Here is a 16,653-nt window from a genome sequence, read left to right as displayed (position 1 = left end):
AAAGAAGAAATGAGATCTTAAAGAAATATTTCTGTTGTTATTTCTATTGGTAATGCAGTAGCGTGCAAAAGTTCCAACCTAATTGGAGACCCCTTGTGCTGGGCACTGTAAAAACACCTAATACGAAACAGTTGCTGCCCCAAAGTATTCAGTATATGAGGGGCTGAAACAGGTGAAGGGAGAGAGCGCAAGCTGTAACATCCAAGGGTGATGATTGGCACTCATCTTTTTAGTGTCAGTAAAGAATATAAATAAATACTCATCAGCTGTGCCTGAGAGCTCTTTAACCTATTTGTTATCAGTTGGCTAATTTCTTGAATGTATCCCAAGGAAGGTTATGAAAGAGAAGGTGGTGGCCTTACAGACTAATTTAGGAATGGCTTTCCATGCCTAAAGGGTAGAATGGAAGACAGCACAGAGATGATTGTGGGAGAAGAGGCCAAGTGGGAAGATAAAACCAGCCTTATTAGTGAAGCAGAGTGATGACTCAATAAGAAACCAGCATAGAGAGGGAGAGGCAGAGCTGTGAAGGTAAGAAGCTTGACCTGTCTAGGATGGAAAGAGGGAGTCAATGGAAGAATTCAAAGAGGGGTTGACATAATCAGAATAATGGGAAAAAAGAAATTAACGGATGAGGATGTCAGAGAGAGCAGAGAGGAGAAAATGATAAAGACCTGGATAGTAGTTCAAACTGGTAGATTCTGCTGTAGGATTGGGGCACTGGGATGGATTTGAAATGGCTGCCTAGAGGGGAAGGTCATATATCTTTACCAGTTTGGTGAGCCCTCCAGATACTATATATAAATGTATAGTATTAGCTTCTAGAGAGTATGTACACAGGAAACTACTGTACTTTCATATCAGTATAATAAAAACTTAAATGCAATAGAACAAAGTATGTCATATCCAAGATGTAGTTCCATATATAGAATTTTACAAAGTCAGAGATTTAGAAGGTTTATTTTATAAGTTACCAGTAGGTGAAATGTGAAGCACTTATAAAGGAAACACCTGTGTTGAATAAAAACAGTAACATACCAGGCATAGCATGGGTGGTAATAAAAATATTTAAGTTTCTCTGTAAAAACATACAAAAAAGTTTTTTTTACCAAAATTATTTCACTTTTAAAATTTAGGTCCACATTCACTGAAAATATATCATAGTCACATTGCTCATGACAACCTTGCTGTTATTAAACAGTGCTTACAGTTTTCTTTTGGTAAACTACATCTGGATTCTTAGCCTGGGTGAAAGTTTTTATTGTACTTCTGTGTCAGACTTTTTTGTAGTAGGGTTATTAGTTATCTCCAAATGTATTCAGCTCCTCCTCTTTGGGCAGACTTAAGTTTAACAGGGTCTTTAATTACATTTCCCCCACTAGCTGACCACTATAAAAATTAAGTCCTCACCACAAATCTGTAAAAATGTTTCCACTGCAATGGGAGACAAAAATAGAATAATTCCACGTCTTTTTGGATGGACGCCTAGCTGAAACTATGCAGCATTTGACTGACAAGAGGATGTAGTCTTTGCTGAAAGCACTTTTTTTAACGTCCTGTAAGTCTTTAGCAATATTCAAGTAGATGAATGGAGGGAGTGAGACACAGAGGATTTACACTAGTTTGCAGCAGTTTGGTTATTTTTGCCTGCTTCTTCTGCAACTTTTGTTTTCTGAAAAAAAAAAAATCTCTGCTGTTCTTTCGATTTACTGAATATACTGTCTCAAACCGGTGAGTATTAACTTTTTTGGCTTTGATTTGAAGTATTGAAGTAGCACTTTTTACTCTTTTGTGTACAATTTTAGTAGGGAAATAAAACCTTACTGTTTGCCTAGGCAGTCTTAGAATTGTTTCAATGTTCGCTCTATAACTATAATTCGCAGTCTTTCACCGTTTAGAAAAATTAAGTTAATACATAGCTGAGTTTAAGTATACAGTACATAAACTTCTTATGAAAACTTCAGTTACAGTACATTAGATTCCTCCCTTCAGTGCTATACAGTGGATTATCAGCTTCCTGCTAAGTTCTGGGGGACCATAAGAAGCAAAACAGATAAATGGCAATTTAAGTGAAACAAGCAGAAAACTGTATTGGTTTGTATCCACATGATGAAAACTATAGTAAACAATTACTGTGCCATGACAGTATTTGTAAATAGCCTTCCGAGTTGTCTGGACTACATTAATTGTTGTTGGGGATTTAATAGCAATCAGTATGTTAAATGTAATGCTATTTAAAAATAGAATTTTTCTATCAAAGAAACTTACACTATGTTAAGCACCAGAATTTTAATAAGCTATGAGTATAAATTAGAAAAAACTTAGATATTTACTAGTGGATTACTCCATAAGATTTCTTCTTTCTCCTCTGCACAAGATTTGTGTTCCTATATTTGTATCTTATTCATCATATATGTATATATCACTAGTTCATAATATATTGTGAGTCACATCCTCAACTTGTGTAACGTGTCATATCTCTGAAGTCAATGCTAGCTGAGGATCTGATTCTTATGTTTATAGCTATAAAATTTGCATACACTGATGAAAATATTTCCTCCTGGAAAGCTATTACTTGGATGAATACTTTTCCTTAGTTGTATATGTGGCAGTTTCCACAGACTTACTGAATGAAAAAAACCAGTAATGCAATATCTAGCTTTATATTTTTTTGTTTCATGTGGTTCAAATCCAGATGGGGTTGGAAAATGTCTTAGTACTGAGAGTCTCCTGAGTTGGAGACATTCTTATGAAAACAGCCTTATTTATTTATTTATTTTTTTAAGCTAACTGAGGCACACAGATTTGAGCCAAGGTCATTAGGCACTAGAATAATAAGAGAAACGTTGGGGGGTTTTTTTTGGCAATAAATATTCTAAGGACATTTATAATTTTAAATACAGTTTTTGGGCCTGCTCTTTAAAAGACTTATGAATAGGGGTAAGCATGGATGACTAGTCCCACTAGAATCAATGGACTATCTACGTGAGTGAAGTTACTCACTTGTAAAGTCTTTTCAGGATCAAGCCGTGTGCCTGTTCCTTTGATATTTAATTTTATTTTTCATACTGAAAGTCTAACTGAAAGTTTTACACATCTTGTTGGGGGAATGGAATTGTGTTTCACCTGTAAAAAGAAAAACAAACTACAGGCTGCTACTCTGAAACCTACATTTTTTATAATGACAGGTTTCAGAGTAGCAGCCGTGTTAGTCTGTATTCACATCCGATGAAGTGAGCTGTAGCTCACGAAAGCTTATGCTCAAATAAATTGGTTAGTCTCTAAGGTGCCACAAGTCCTCCTTTTCTTTTTACATTTTTTATGGAGCTCAGTAGGACTGAATGAATAGTACATGACATGATGCTCTATTTCAGTTTTATAGATTTTATATATATTTTTAATCTGTTGTCATTACTTTGAACTCTAAGTTTTGTTTTGCTCTTTTATATATCTTTCTTGCCTTATGGCTTTTCACATGTGGTAGCACTGTATAAGGTAAAGTTGTATGAGAGTACTGTCCCAAGGTAAAGCTGGATGATGAGGTGCTATGTTCAGAAGACAATATTAAGTAACTGGTGCAGAACTTCCATTGGCACATTTTATTTCAATGGAAAATCAAATGGTCAGCTTGCTCAGTCTTTGATTTTTTTTTTTTTACAACCATTGCCGTGAATTTTTACTTTTCATTCACCCATATGAATGCTAAAAATGACATGCTTGGTACATGGTAGAGAACTCTGGTGGAGAAACAGGATATAAAATGGGCTTGATGAATTTTGCATAGAAAGCACACACAAGATAGTATAGTCACAGAAAATTCTTTCCCATAAATTTGTCTGTATAGGAATCATCTACAAGCCTAAGTATTTACTAGGTAAATAGAGTGGAAAAACATGCATTCCTTGGGACTGAGAGTAAATGGGGTCTTGGAAGGCAGGGCATTCTAAATTTGCCACCTGGCAAAACTAATTATGTGAATGCCCCCACCTCAAGTTTCTTCAGTTTTCTCTTTGTCACATTTTTGTGCATGCACTTAGGCACAATATCTAAAGTGTAGTGAATGGGCCCAAATCTTCATTCTTCTATAGTCCCTTTGTGTCTCTGCCAGCACAAAGGGGCCTAAAATAGATAGAACTGGCTCACGAAGAATTCCCCTGATGCATGGGGAATCCTCAGGTACTATCAGAGTCAGTGTGGTGGCACTGTGTTATTGCCCCTTGGTACCCCCCATCATAGGAGCTGCTCCTGTTGAAAAGAGAGCATGGCTAGAAGCCTACTGTTTTCTGGCTATTCTGGCTGCTGGAACAGCCATAGGTAGCCAGATGCAAGTTAGATCAGTTCCCAGGAAGCATAAAGGTAATGTAAAATACCTTTGCCTTGCCCCCCTGTTCTGCTTTTCCAAATAGAACTTGGACAGGAATGAAGAATAATCTGTTTTGTGGTAATGATGTGGGTCCAGCTCCTGAGGTAAAACTCCTGGTGACTTCATAATAATTTTTACTCCATATTCATTCAAACCAAGTGAAGATCTATTGTAAGGACTTGTAATGGAGAGTGAACTATTGTAATTTTTTGGGCAGAGTCACAACCTTTGGAGCAAAGGCAGAGGGTCTCCTTGAAGTGGATTACACCCTTCTGCATAGAAGGGGCGGCCCAGATGCCTCCACAGCAACATCCCTGGTTACTTGGGCCCCATAGAAAGTGCTCCATGAGTCTGGGCAATCCATGGAGACGGCAGTGAGTGGACATTCTGGGGAAGTTCACTGGCTCTGCACTTAGCAGGTTGGACAGATATTGCGGTCCCAGTGTTGGAAACATCTTACTTCTTTATTCTGTGTTCAATGGTCTCTGGAAAAAAGGCATTTCTAGCCTATTATTGTGAGTAGCCTCAGCAGGTAAGTGAAGTCTGTGGAGCTTGGGCTGGACAGGTACTAATGTTAGCTGGATTATGCCCTTAAAAAGAGAGACTTGTGTTGGTTCTTATCTTATTCAAACTAATTCATTTATATGTGGATAGATCTGAGTGGAACAGCTCGGCTTTCAGACTTATGTCTCAGCTGTTTGCAAGCCTCTCTCTACTGCAACACTACTTCATAAGCATATAAAGCCAGATAGTGCCTTTGGTTAAACATGCATGTCTCTGTCTGTCTTAAACATATCCAAACGCAGAATATTGCTCAAAATATAATCAGTGGAGGTTTAAATTAGCATAGATGAATCTGGACAATTGATGAGTTTATGTTTTTGCCCACAAAGTTTTGCAAATTCAGCCTTTCTTATATGCTTTGGGGATGGGCCTTTGAAATGCAGGGCCCCTCTGGGCTGGGCCTGTTTGCATCACAATATCATGATGAAAAAAAGTGTCTGGTGAACTAGGTGAAAAAGTTGGATTTGGGTTCAGCAATTCTGAACGTGGCTGGTTTGGATGTGGTCTGGGAGTGAGGAATTCTGGTTCCTGGTGCCTGCCCTGCTGGAGACTGTTATGACATGAAGTAAATAACTCTGTGCATCCCTTTCCCATCTGTAAAAGAAGAGTGATAATTATGTGACATAGAAGTTGTGAGGCTTAATTTAGTAATGTTTGTAAAGAACTCTGAGATCTTTGAATGAGTTATAGAAACGCAGTGTTGCTGTCTTATTTCAATCTTATCAAATCATGGGCCTGTTTTTCAGGTGACTATACAAAGCTATGCTAACCCACCCATCTTATCCTAAAATGTCTGGACCTTATTGATATTTTTATTGATGAGTATACCATAAATGATATCATTCATAAATCTTAGTTTTAATTGGACACTTCAGACTTTCATGAAATGATTTACTACTTCACTCTTGAGTATCTGGAATGAGTTAATTGTGGTTGGAAATAGATGATTTTAAGGAAAGGAAATCTTGCCGTCAGTGATTCAGAAAAGTTCTAATATGGATGTAATGTTCTAACAAGGGAAAAATATCCCAAACAAATGCTTATTCCTTGGTATCCTGTGTGGGTTTTTTTGTTAGCAGAAGTGGAACTGAGATTCTGGCATATTTGAAATGATTAACAGCACATTCTGTGACTGTTTGAAGACATTCCTTTGTAGGTTTCCATGGTTACATATGGCAACTAGTGCTGTATCTAGTTATGTGCCTGAGCGTAACTTCTCCTCTGCTCATGTAAAAGCCAGGTAGTAAAACTCAGGAGAAGAAACTGAAACACGTGTAAGAGGCACATATTTCTGTGCTTATCTCTTAGAAACGACTGAGGTATGGGATGGGACAAATTGCTTAACTGATGATTTTCAGGGTTTTTAAAATGTACTATAAACATGCTTAATTCCAGATCCTTGTCCCCAGTATGTTTGAGAAGATGGAGCTCTAAATGGGACATGATTTGGCTCAAAAGGGACATTCCTAGCATAGCATGTCACTCACTCTAGCATCTACAGAACAACTGAACTGAAATCTATGTCACTAACTCAAATTGTGCCATACTTAATAATAAGTTCTTCCCTGCCAAAGCATTCAGGATGCTGCACAGACAGTGAAATTATAATAATAATCAGTCATCAAAACATCACAATCGGTAAATGCCACTAAGAGAAGAAATGGATTGGCAATAGGAGAAATATACAGAGGCTTTTATAGGGCCAAATCCTCGGGTAGTGTAAATTGGCATAGCTCTGGTGAAGTCAGTGGAGTTGTATTGACTTACACGTGCTCAGGATCTGGAAAATATTGTTTAAATAAGGCAATAAAATGAAAATATAAGCTTTGAGAAAATGCCTGACGGCTAGATTATCCTTGGCCTTTACATGTGTGTCTGAAGGGAGGTGAGGTTAAAGATGGAGATGTTAGTACCCTTCGGGTTTAATGTGTAAATAGACTGTCGTGGATCAGAAGTCGCTAAACAAGCCGATAGCAGATTGTAAAAATTAACTCTGGGCCTTCAGGCCCAGGGTCAGAGTTAGTCAGGGGAGTAGGTTTTTTCCTTCCCTTTGGCACAGAACGGTGGTGAGAGCAAAACTCTGTATGGGGATGAATGGCTGTTGGGGCTGGGAAGAACCAATTAATAAACCACAGAAGCTCCCAGCAGAACCAGAGATTTCCAGAAAACTTTAAGAAAAACCTCATTCTGCATCTTGGGCATTGAGGACTTGGCTTAAAGACTGTTAAAGTCAATGGGTATTGGATCAGGCCTTAAGAGTGTGGACACTAAGAACCACTTCTATTAACTTCCTTTTGTGTATTTTAACTAGTCCAGCAATTGAGTTAGGATTGAGCAAGGTCCAGGCCCTGGAACAGATCTTCCTTCACTCTTCTACCTTACCTTAATATGCTGTTTTACCCCTAGTCCATCAGCTTCTTATGGTGAGTTTGGGATTATTGTCTTCAAGGAGACAATTCTGCAATGAAACGTTGTTAGAACAATACGTAGACAGGCAGGCACAGAACATAAATGATCCTTATGTTGGGAAAGCTTCTGAAGCCTAAACTTTCTCAAAAAATGGCAGCACTTCTTCTATGATTAAGCTTTTTCCAAAATATACTCAAGACACAGTATCTGAGGTCTGTATTGGTAAAGGTATGTTTTACAGACCTCAAAGCAAATATAATGTGATGCTTATAGCTGTTTCTCATACAATGCACTGTATCTTAAAATAACTACCATGGTTTCCCCTATTCTTGGAATGGCATTTGGATATGGAGCTGCTGCAAAATGGTCTGTGGCTTCAAGAGCTGCTGGTTGCATCATCAAAGGTGCTGATGTGGAAGTGTATTTCTATTGTTTCTTCTGTAGATATTAAATGTGGCTTGTCTTTACTATCTAGCCATTGGTTAGCCTACTGGTCAGAGTTCATTTTTTCAGATTGTGCATTCAATATTCCATACCTTGGCTTTCCCCATAGGGATCTGCACTTTTGATGTTCCCTACTAATGGTTCTTTGGGTGACTTTCACCACAGACTCTCTCATGTCTGGGACAGTGTGTGGACTGGTTTAGGAAAATCTTAATCTGCAGGGCTGCCTAGTGTGACAGATTAAAAACATGAGAGAGAACATGAACATCATGGAGTCCAAAATGGTATCTAGGTTTTCTAACCTGAACGTTGTAATAGCTGTGGACATTTGGCTGGATGGATAACCAAATAGAGAAGATATTGGCTAACGTGCAGTCAATCATGTACTTCAGAATGCTAAGGGCAACCTTTCCAGACTACTATACCCCTTGCAGAAATCTGATTTATCTTGCATACCTCAAATTTCACCTCACTTAAAAACTACTTACTTACAAAATCAGACATTAAAAACAAAAGTGTCACAGCACACTACTACTGAGAAATTGCTTATTTTCTCATTTTTTCCATATAATTTTAAAATAAATTGATTAGAATATAAATACTGTACTTACATTTCAGTGTATAGTATATAGAGCAGTATAAACATGTCATTGTCTGTATGAAATTTTAGTTTGTACTGACTTTGCTAGTGCTTTGTATGTAGCCTGTTGTAAAACTAGGCAAATATCTAGATGAGTTGATGTACCCGCGGAAGACCTCTGCGTATCCCCGTACCCTTGGTTGAGAACCACTGGCTTAGGGAACTTACTGGAACAGATAGCTGCCAGTCTTGGAGCTGGCCCATGTCATGCTGTTGCCAGAGACCTGGCTCATGCAATATAAGAAAGGCAGTGACACAAGGAGATAAATATGGTGCTTTCAGTATCCTCTATCATTATTTCTCACACACAATAACTACACCATTCACCTCCAAACCTCTTCCAACCTTCATGTGATCGAGCTTCAATGTGACCACTAGACTGCATTCAGCGTCCAATCCACGTATCTGTTGTACACATATCTGTACATTCTAGCCTTGTGGCACATGACCACCCTCCCACCTTCCTGTGCAGTGTTTCACTTGGTAGATCTTTTAGGCTTGTCCTGCCAGTCTCCCATAGGCCAAACAGAAATCTGGCATCTTAGGCTTTGAAGGTTTTCAAGTGTACATTCTAGAGGCCTACCACAGACATTGGTGAAAAGAAATCAAGGTGAGTGGCAACCAGACTGAAGCTGAGAATCTGGTGTTAGCTGCAGTGGGGAGACTTCTTTGTCTTAACGCAGGAAGATTATTTAAAAAAGTGAAAATCAATATGAATGATTTAATATGTTACAACCTTCACAAAACGGGGCATCACAAGTCACGGTGACAGAAAATATTGTTTTGAAAATACCTAATAAACATATTGTGACTTTGTATCCAATTATTGGCTTCACGATTGCTTGTAGATCATGGAATGTCAACTTAACATTGTATAATGGACTTCTGGATGTATTAGTTGTCTGGAAAATTTACTGTGAATCCCGCCCTGTGAGTTCTGTGAACAGACTCTATTCATTTAGCTACAGCTGGCTTTTCAGCTAGGATGACAGTGAATGGGTGCGAAGGGGGAATTCTATATCCAAATTTTCATTAGAGAGCAGAAATGACGTTCAGATTTTCCTCATTATTTGGCTTTGTGTTGGTTCTCGTAGTCATAGTAACAGGTCAGCATTAATTTAACAGGACCATTATCACTAATAATCACTGAAGTGAGTTGCTCTGGCCATAAGGGGGTTGGAATGGGACTCATATATTCAGAGAATAACAGATTGTCAAAGGGCTCCTGAGCTTGATGCAAATTGTGGCATGGCTATTTCAGTTACTATTCAGCTCTCTTGAAATGCAAATACTTGTCACAGACTCTTCCTGCAGATGCCTTGGTACCATGTCCATTTGGTTTTTGACCATCTGCTACAACCTGAAGCTGTCTAGGTTGAAGGTTGAACTTGTCTTGTCTTGGAATGAGACAATGGTGTAATATCTGCTTGGGATGAGTTTTATACACATACCTGTCTGCTTAACTCATGGGGTCAAGCAGATCTATCAACAATAAATAGATTCTCTTTTTGATAACGTCTGAAAGAGACACAAATATTCAACCCCTTAAATAAAATGCAGTCAGAGTTCATACATAGAAATATATTTATGCTGCTGTTTAAAAGTAAACTCTAAAAATAGCACGAATTAGACCATATGAGTATGTAGGCTATTCCATAGACAGGCTGGCTTTGCCAATGGATGAAATGTTCTATGATGCTTACCTTATGTGCATCATGATAGCTTTATGCTCCTGAAATCTGGTTCCTATCTGTGGTCATTAGGTTTTTCCCATGCATTCAGAGGGATAAGATCCTGAAAATGACCTTCTCATAAGCAAACTAGGATAATATAGCCTAGACAAAACTACTATAAGATGTGTGAACAACTGGTTGGAAAACTATATTCAGAGTAGTTATTAATGGTTCATAGTCAAGCTGGAAGGGCATATTGAGTGAGGTCCCAAAGAGTTCTGTCCTGGGCCTGGTTCTTTTCAATATCTTCATAAATGATTTGGATAATGACATAGAGAGTACACTTATAAAATATGTGGATGATAGCAAGCTGGGAGGGATTGCAAGTGCTTTGGAGGACAGAATTAGAATTTGAAATGACCTTGACAAACTGAGGAAATTGTCTGAAATAAATAGGATGAAATTCAATAAGGACAAATGCAAAGTACTACACTTAAGAAGGAACAATCAATTGCACAAATACAAAATGAGAAATGACTGCCTAGGAAGGAGTACTGCATAAAAGGATCTAGGGTTATGGTTGGATCACAAACCAAATATGAGTCAACAATGTAATGCTGTTGGGGGAAAAAAGCAAACATTATTCTAAGATGGTTAGTAGGAGTGTTGTAAGCAAGACACAAGACGTAATTCTTCACTTTGCTCAGCCCTGATAAGGCTTCAGCTGGAGTACTGTGCCAAGTTCTGGCCACCACACTTCAGAAAAGATGTGGGCAAAATGGAGAAAGCCCAGAGGAGTACAACAAAAATGATTAAAGGTGTAGAAAACAGGTAAGATGAAAAAACTGGGTTTGTTTAGTCTTGAGAAGAGAATACTGGGGGTGGGGACATAACGGTCATCAAGTATGTAAAAAATTGTTTTGAAGAGGAGGGTGACAAGTTGTTTTCCTTATCCACTGAGAACAGGACAAGAAGTAATGGCCTTAAATTGCAGATGTAGGTTAGACATTAGAAAAAAACCTCCAACTGTAAGGACAGTTAAGCACTGGAGCAAATTACCTAGGGAGGTTGTGGAATATCTGTCATGGAGGTTTTTAAGAACAGGTTAGATAAACACCTGTCACTGATGATCTAGATAATACTTAGTCCTGCCTCAGTGCAGGAGACTGCACTAAATGACCTATCGAGTTCCCTTCCAGTCCTACATTTCTATGATCTTGTGGGACAGGACTCATTAGTTTCTGCCCTTTTGACCAATAATCCCACATGGGGAAGTGTACAGATATGCATCACTACTCAGTTTAGGGTAAACTGAAAATGTCTGTGGAATCTCTAGACCTAACATTTACAGCTGAGTTTGTTAACTCAAGTTAATTGACACATACAAGCAGGACTTCAAGCTCTAGTCTCAACAGAACCTGGGAAAATTGATCCTCTCATACCTCCAATGCTGTGTTCTTCCTGAGACCTTTAAAGGCCACTAAGGTTATTTAAGACAGTGTAGGCAAGCTGAGAAACTGTCTCCACCCAGCAACATGTGGCTTCTGGGGAGTGTTGATTAAAACTCCCTGCATCCTAGCTTAGCATGTAACTGTGTCAAGCTTTTTAGTTTTGATTTTGTAAAAAATAAGAGAATATCACATTGCAGTATGAGCATATTGATTTCTCTATTGTACAAAAGTCACTGGCTTATTTCACCTTTAAATGCAACAAATGCAAACATAATATGTTTACCTAATAGCAAGTCAAGCAGTAACATAGCACAAGTTGAGCATTTATAGGAGTTATACAGTGTACAATATTTGTGGCATGTTGTGCTTGTGAAGAGAGGCCAACTCTGAAAGGCTCAGATTCAAATCTGCACACACCTGAGCCCCAAAACATCTTTAAACGATTTCAAAGCAGTTTAATATTTTATTAAATGTTATATTTCTGGGGCAAGGCTTTCACTGGGAATACTTTTACTTTTTGTGTTTTATTGTTTTTAATTAATTTCTGTCTGTTTCTAGCCTCTCTTCATTTAATTAATTTGCTATATTGACCTCAACCTGTGTGACTTGTTCACTGAAATCCTCTAGGGAGGATCGGTATCAGGTCTAATAAGACTGCTGTCACTTTACACCAAGCAGAAAGTAAATGTTTCATTTGTTAAATGGACTGGTGGAAAACATTGTCTTTTTCTACCATTCTCATTATTCTTCTCGGCAAAATGTTTTACTTTTATGTGACTGAGAGTGGATAAAATAGATCTGCAGCTGCAGATTTTAGTGTCTTGAATGAAGACTTATGTAAGACTTTTCTCTTTTTTTATGTATCAGTTGTACTGAAATATGATCAGAGTAACAACACAGGGTCTAGGTGTAATGAAGTTTCTTGTGTTTCCAGTAATAAGATAAGGGATACAATATATAAGAGAGAAACTGTGAATTTCTGTTCCAAAAGAAACTGCAGAGGAAGATATAAAGAATGCAAGATTATTAACTCGAACTGTAGGCTGTTAATGTAGGGCCCAATCTTGCTACCACTGGTCAATGGGGGTGTTGCCATGGTCTTCATGGTCAGCAGGATCGGGCCTGTGTATTTTTCTTTGTAGTCTGTTGCATACATTTACTACTTCACTTGTTGTATTTTGTGATGTCAGACAAATGGCTGCATTTAATTGGTGGGTTCCATTTATAAATACATTTGTAAAGTGCTTTGGGGTTCTTCTAGGTGAAAGATGCTTTGTGGACAGAAATTATCATCATTCATGGTTTTAATACAGCATCTTACATTGTATTTTATTTATGATTTTATATATGAAAATGAAACCTGGAAACATCACAAACTTTGTAATAGAGTGTAATATTTGAGCATTTTAAGATTTTTTTTTCTAGAAAAATAAGACTTAATGTTTAATATGAATGAGGCTAAAGGATGTTTTACTTTTATAGCAACTCTACTTGGTAATCAGTTTGGGCCAGCTTTTCAGCTGCACCAAAGCAGCACTCCTCACAGGGTGAGGTGCCAGGCAAAGGTGGTTTTAAGTCACTTTTATACCACTCTTCTCAGTGCTTAATGTGTAATGAAAGAGGTGCCGGGGCTTGCAATTTTTTTCCTTTCATAACTGATGCGGCCAGCCCAGAGGTGCCAGGGCTCTGAACTGCCAAGCCTAGAGGTGCTGGGGCTCAGCCCTGGCAAACCCTGGCACCACATTAATCACTGGGTCTTCCTCTGATTCTGTGGCTAATTTGTGCTGGCATCAAACAAGCCCCTGATGTGACGTAGAGCAGCCTCAGGGCTGCTTTACGTTGCACTGGTTGCCTGTCTGTTGTGGCAGCTGAGGATCACGAGAACCCCAGGATATTTTGGTCACATCCCCTGTGCAAAGATTGGGGGAAGAGGAAGCCTCTATAGTGCTCCTATACCACTGAGGATTTCTGAATCTCCACCCCAGCAAGCAGAATCCTCCCTTCAAGTGAGGTTTAGGACTGCTTTGCACTACAGGATCTCCAGCTCCCAGACCAACCCTTCAGAGCAATAAGCAGTTGGTGTCAATTAGGGGAGTTAAGAGGCTGCTCTAATTTACATCAGAGATCAGCCCATTGCCTTGCTGGCCCCAGAATCAGGAGCGTATATCCCCCTCCCGCATCTTACTCCTTTTTTTCCAGCTGTGTGCTGAGCTTGCAGGGTCAGGGGCAAATCTTTATTCTTGGTAGTGCTTCAGTGTATGCTCCTAATATCGTTTCTGCTATAACTAAAGTATATTTCTAGTTCACACATGTCAGCTTGATATGTTTATTCAAAGTTATTTTTAAAAGAAAAGTGTCCAGTACAGTATACTATAAATGTTACTGAATTTTAAAGGGACACTTAAGTTAAAATGAATAATACATATTAAACTATTCTTACTGGTGGTCATATTTATCTGGAGGGGTCATAGAAGGCCTTGAAGGCATCACAACCGGACCATTTCCATTCTCAGCCTTGCTCTGCAGGGACTACCTCTTGGGATGAGGAAGCTATTGAGCTGTCACGTTCATTCAGCACTTTAGTCTGTACTGAGACTCTCACCAAATATGTTAATTAGTGCCAGATGCACTGGTAAGTCTATGATTGGGACATCCTTTCCCCTAGAAATGGGACTGGAACCACCAACTCCTTTCATGGTCACCAAACAGCTATCGGATAGTAACTAACTTTGGTTACTATTGACCTGCGTTGTAAATAAACCTGTCACTTACAGAAAGCTTCACATCCTGTTACCACTGAGCCATGCAGTCTCCAGTGGGTACCACTACTAAGCTGCAGCACAAGATTACAGGCCAGTTATGTATTCAACCTGCTAAAGCACAAATGTGGGCCGTGACTGAGATAAGGAGCCACAATTTGTTACACAAGAAAAAAACAATAATAAAAGCTTAAAATGATATGGGATTAATTTCTTGAATAGAAATAACACTTTCTATAAACTCAGTTTCATGAATAAGTGTTTGTTAAATACTATAATAAATAAATAATCAATACAATAATTTGAGAGAACACTGGATATTATGGGGTACAGGTAAATCTGGGTCTAACTCCTTGTAATCATGTATTTGGGAGGCATGATAGGAAATAAGTAAAACAATTAACTGGCAAATTTGATGCAATTCTTTGCTTTATGTTTGGCAATACACTGTATCTCACAGAGATCAAAAGCTATTTGTAATGTTTACCTTTAAAGAAAACTGAGTCTTCCCCACTCCCCATGGACTTGGAGGTAATTGCCAGATAGGAAAGTAAAACATTTCTCTGGTTTCCTATAATGTATGCATTTCAGCCTCTAAAAGTAATTCATACAATATGCTGCATAATACTGTAATTTGCCAAGAGACTATTTGCTTTTTTTACCTAAATAGTGGAGTGCCAATAGTTACTCTTCTTTATTTAAATAGTTCATTTATTTATAGACCTTTCTATGACACATCTATTTACATTGTTTTATATATAGTAAAAGTACATGTAATCTCCCTTAAACCAGGGGTTTTCAACCTTTTTTTTCCGAGGCCCCCCAAACATGCTATAAAAACTCCACGGCCCACCTGTGCCACAATAACTGGTTTTCTGCATATAAAAGCCAGGGCCAGCGTTAGGGGGTAGGAAGCCAGGCATTGCCCAGGACTCCATACCACAGCACGCACTGTTAAGCTAAGTTGCTCAGGGCCCCGGACTTCAGCCCCATGCAGTAGGACTTCAGCTTTCTGCCCTGTGCCCCAGCAAGTCTAACATTGGTCCTGCTTGCTGGACCCCTGAAACCTGCTTGCGACCCCCCAGCGGGCTCCAGACCCCTGGTTGAGAACCACCACCTTAAACCAGAATGAACTTTTTAAATGCATTCACTATATTATATGTATCCCAATATGGTTGGAGTACCTCTGTATCTATATGGCACTTTTTACTCTATATAAAATAATGTAACTACAGTGAGTGCATTTAAAAAGTTCATTCTGGTGTAAGGGATGTTACATCTGCTAGCAATATTCTTTCTACTTAAAATTATAAATATGGGGAATACCATTTATTATTTCTATTATGGTAGCATTTAGAGCCCTTGATGCGGATCCGGGTCCCATTGTATTAGATATTATACATACATTATAGAGGGAGCTGGCAGCAACCCTCATATTCAGGTTGCCTAACATTTTCCATTACAAAAGATTCTGACAACCTTTTTGTTTTGAGAAGCTCACATCTCCATTGTTTGAAGCTGGCTTTTGAAATTTGGCTGAAGAGAAGCCTGCAGGGTAGAAAAATGCCTTTTCTTTGTCCCATTAAATTCTGTTCAGGTTTAGATGAGTTGTACACTGTTAAAAATTACATTTCCCTTCTCTTACTTGTGCCTGCCCTTATGTTTCCATGCACAAAAATCAACATTTGCACATACAGACTGCAAGTGTGTGTTCCCATTTGGGGTTATGTATGCAAATGACAAGGCATGGAAAATTATGGGGGCTGGTGCACATCTAGAGACCAGTTGAATTATCTCTGGAATTTTTGGAATTTGTACAGTGGTCAAATAGCTTTTTAGTTTATTAGTGTATTTTAACAAAACACAGAATAGACGGATTGTAAAAAATTCAGACAGAAACCTGGAATCTATGTCACCTGAGCAGGAAACCGTAGCCAAGAATTTTCTTGGGATTGTTACAGATAAAAGGTGTTATCTAAGGGATCTTGCATTGTCAGTCACGCAGAAGACTCTGTAAATTCACTTGGCTGCTTCTATGAATATTTAATTACTCATACAAAGTGGAACAGTTTCAGCAGGAGACATTTAGAGCAAGTCACCCAGAATGCCATGTAGCTCTGTGGTTCGGGCACTCACCTACAATGTGAAAGATCCCAAGTTAAAGTCCCTGCACTGAATTAGGCGGACTAATGACATGAGCCCTTGTTTTCCACATCTCAGGTGAGTGGTCTAATCCTAGGTCTCTAGGTTATAAGGGGGGCTCCTCCTCCTCTGACTCCTGTTTTGTGAATGGTGTTGCCAGATTTCCTTATCTTATAATAAAAAAGCTGTTAAAATGCCTGATATCAGA

The 16,653-nt window shown here is 38.6% G+C and overlaps 1 protein-coding gene across 1 annotated transcript in view; it reads left to right on the top strand.

The window, feature by feature from the left end:
- Window positions 1–1,594: 1,594 nt before the first annotated feature.
- INSC (INSC spindle orientation adaptor protein) overlaps window positions 1,595–16,653 on the top strand; it is a 201,199-nt gene continuing 186,140 nt past the window's right edge. Inside the window, exon 1 of the mRNA XM_074956925.1 lies at window positions 1,595–1,731. The gene's annotated coding sequence lies outside the window, so the exon portion shown is untranslated. The remainder of the gene's footprint in view (window positions 1,732–16,653) is intronic.

This window comes from Natator depressus, chromosome 6 (assembly GCF_965152275.1).
Source record: "Natator depressus isolate rNatDep1 chromosome 6, rNatDep2.hap1, whole genome shotgun sequence".
Classification (NCBI taxonomy): domain Eukaryota; kingdom Metazoa; phylum Chordata; order Testudines; family Cheloniidae; genus Natator; species Natator depressus.
Note: the sequence above shows the minus strand (reverse complement) of the source record. Positions and strands in the feature narration are given on the sequence as shown.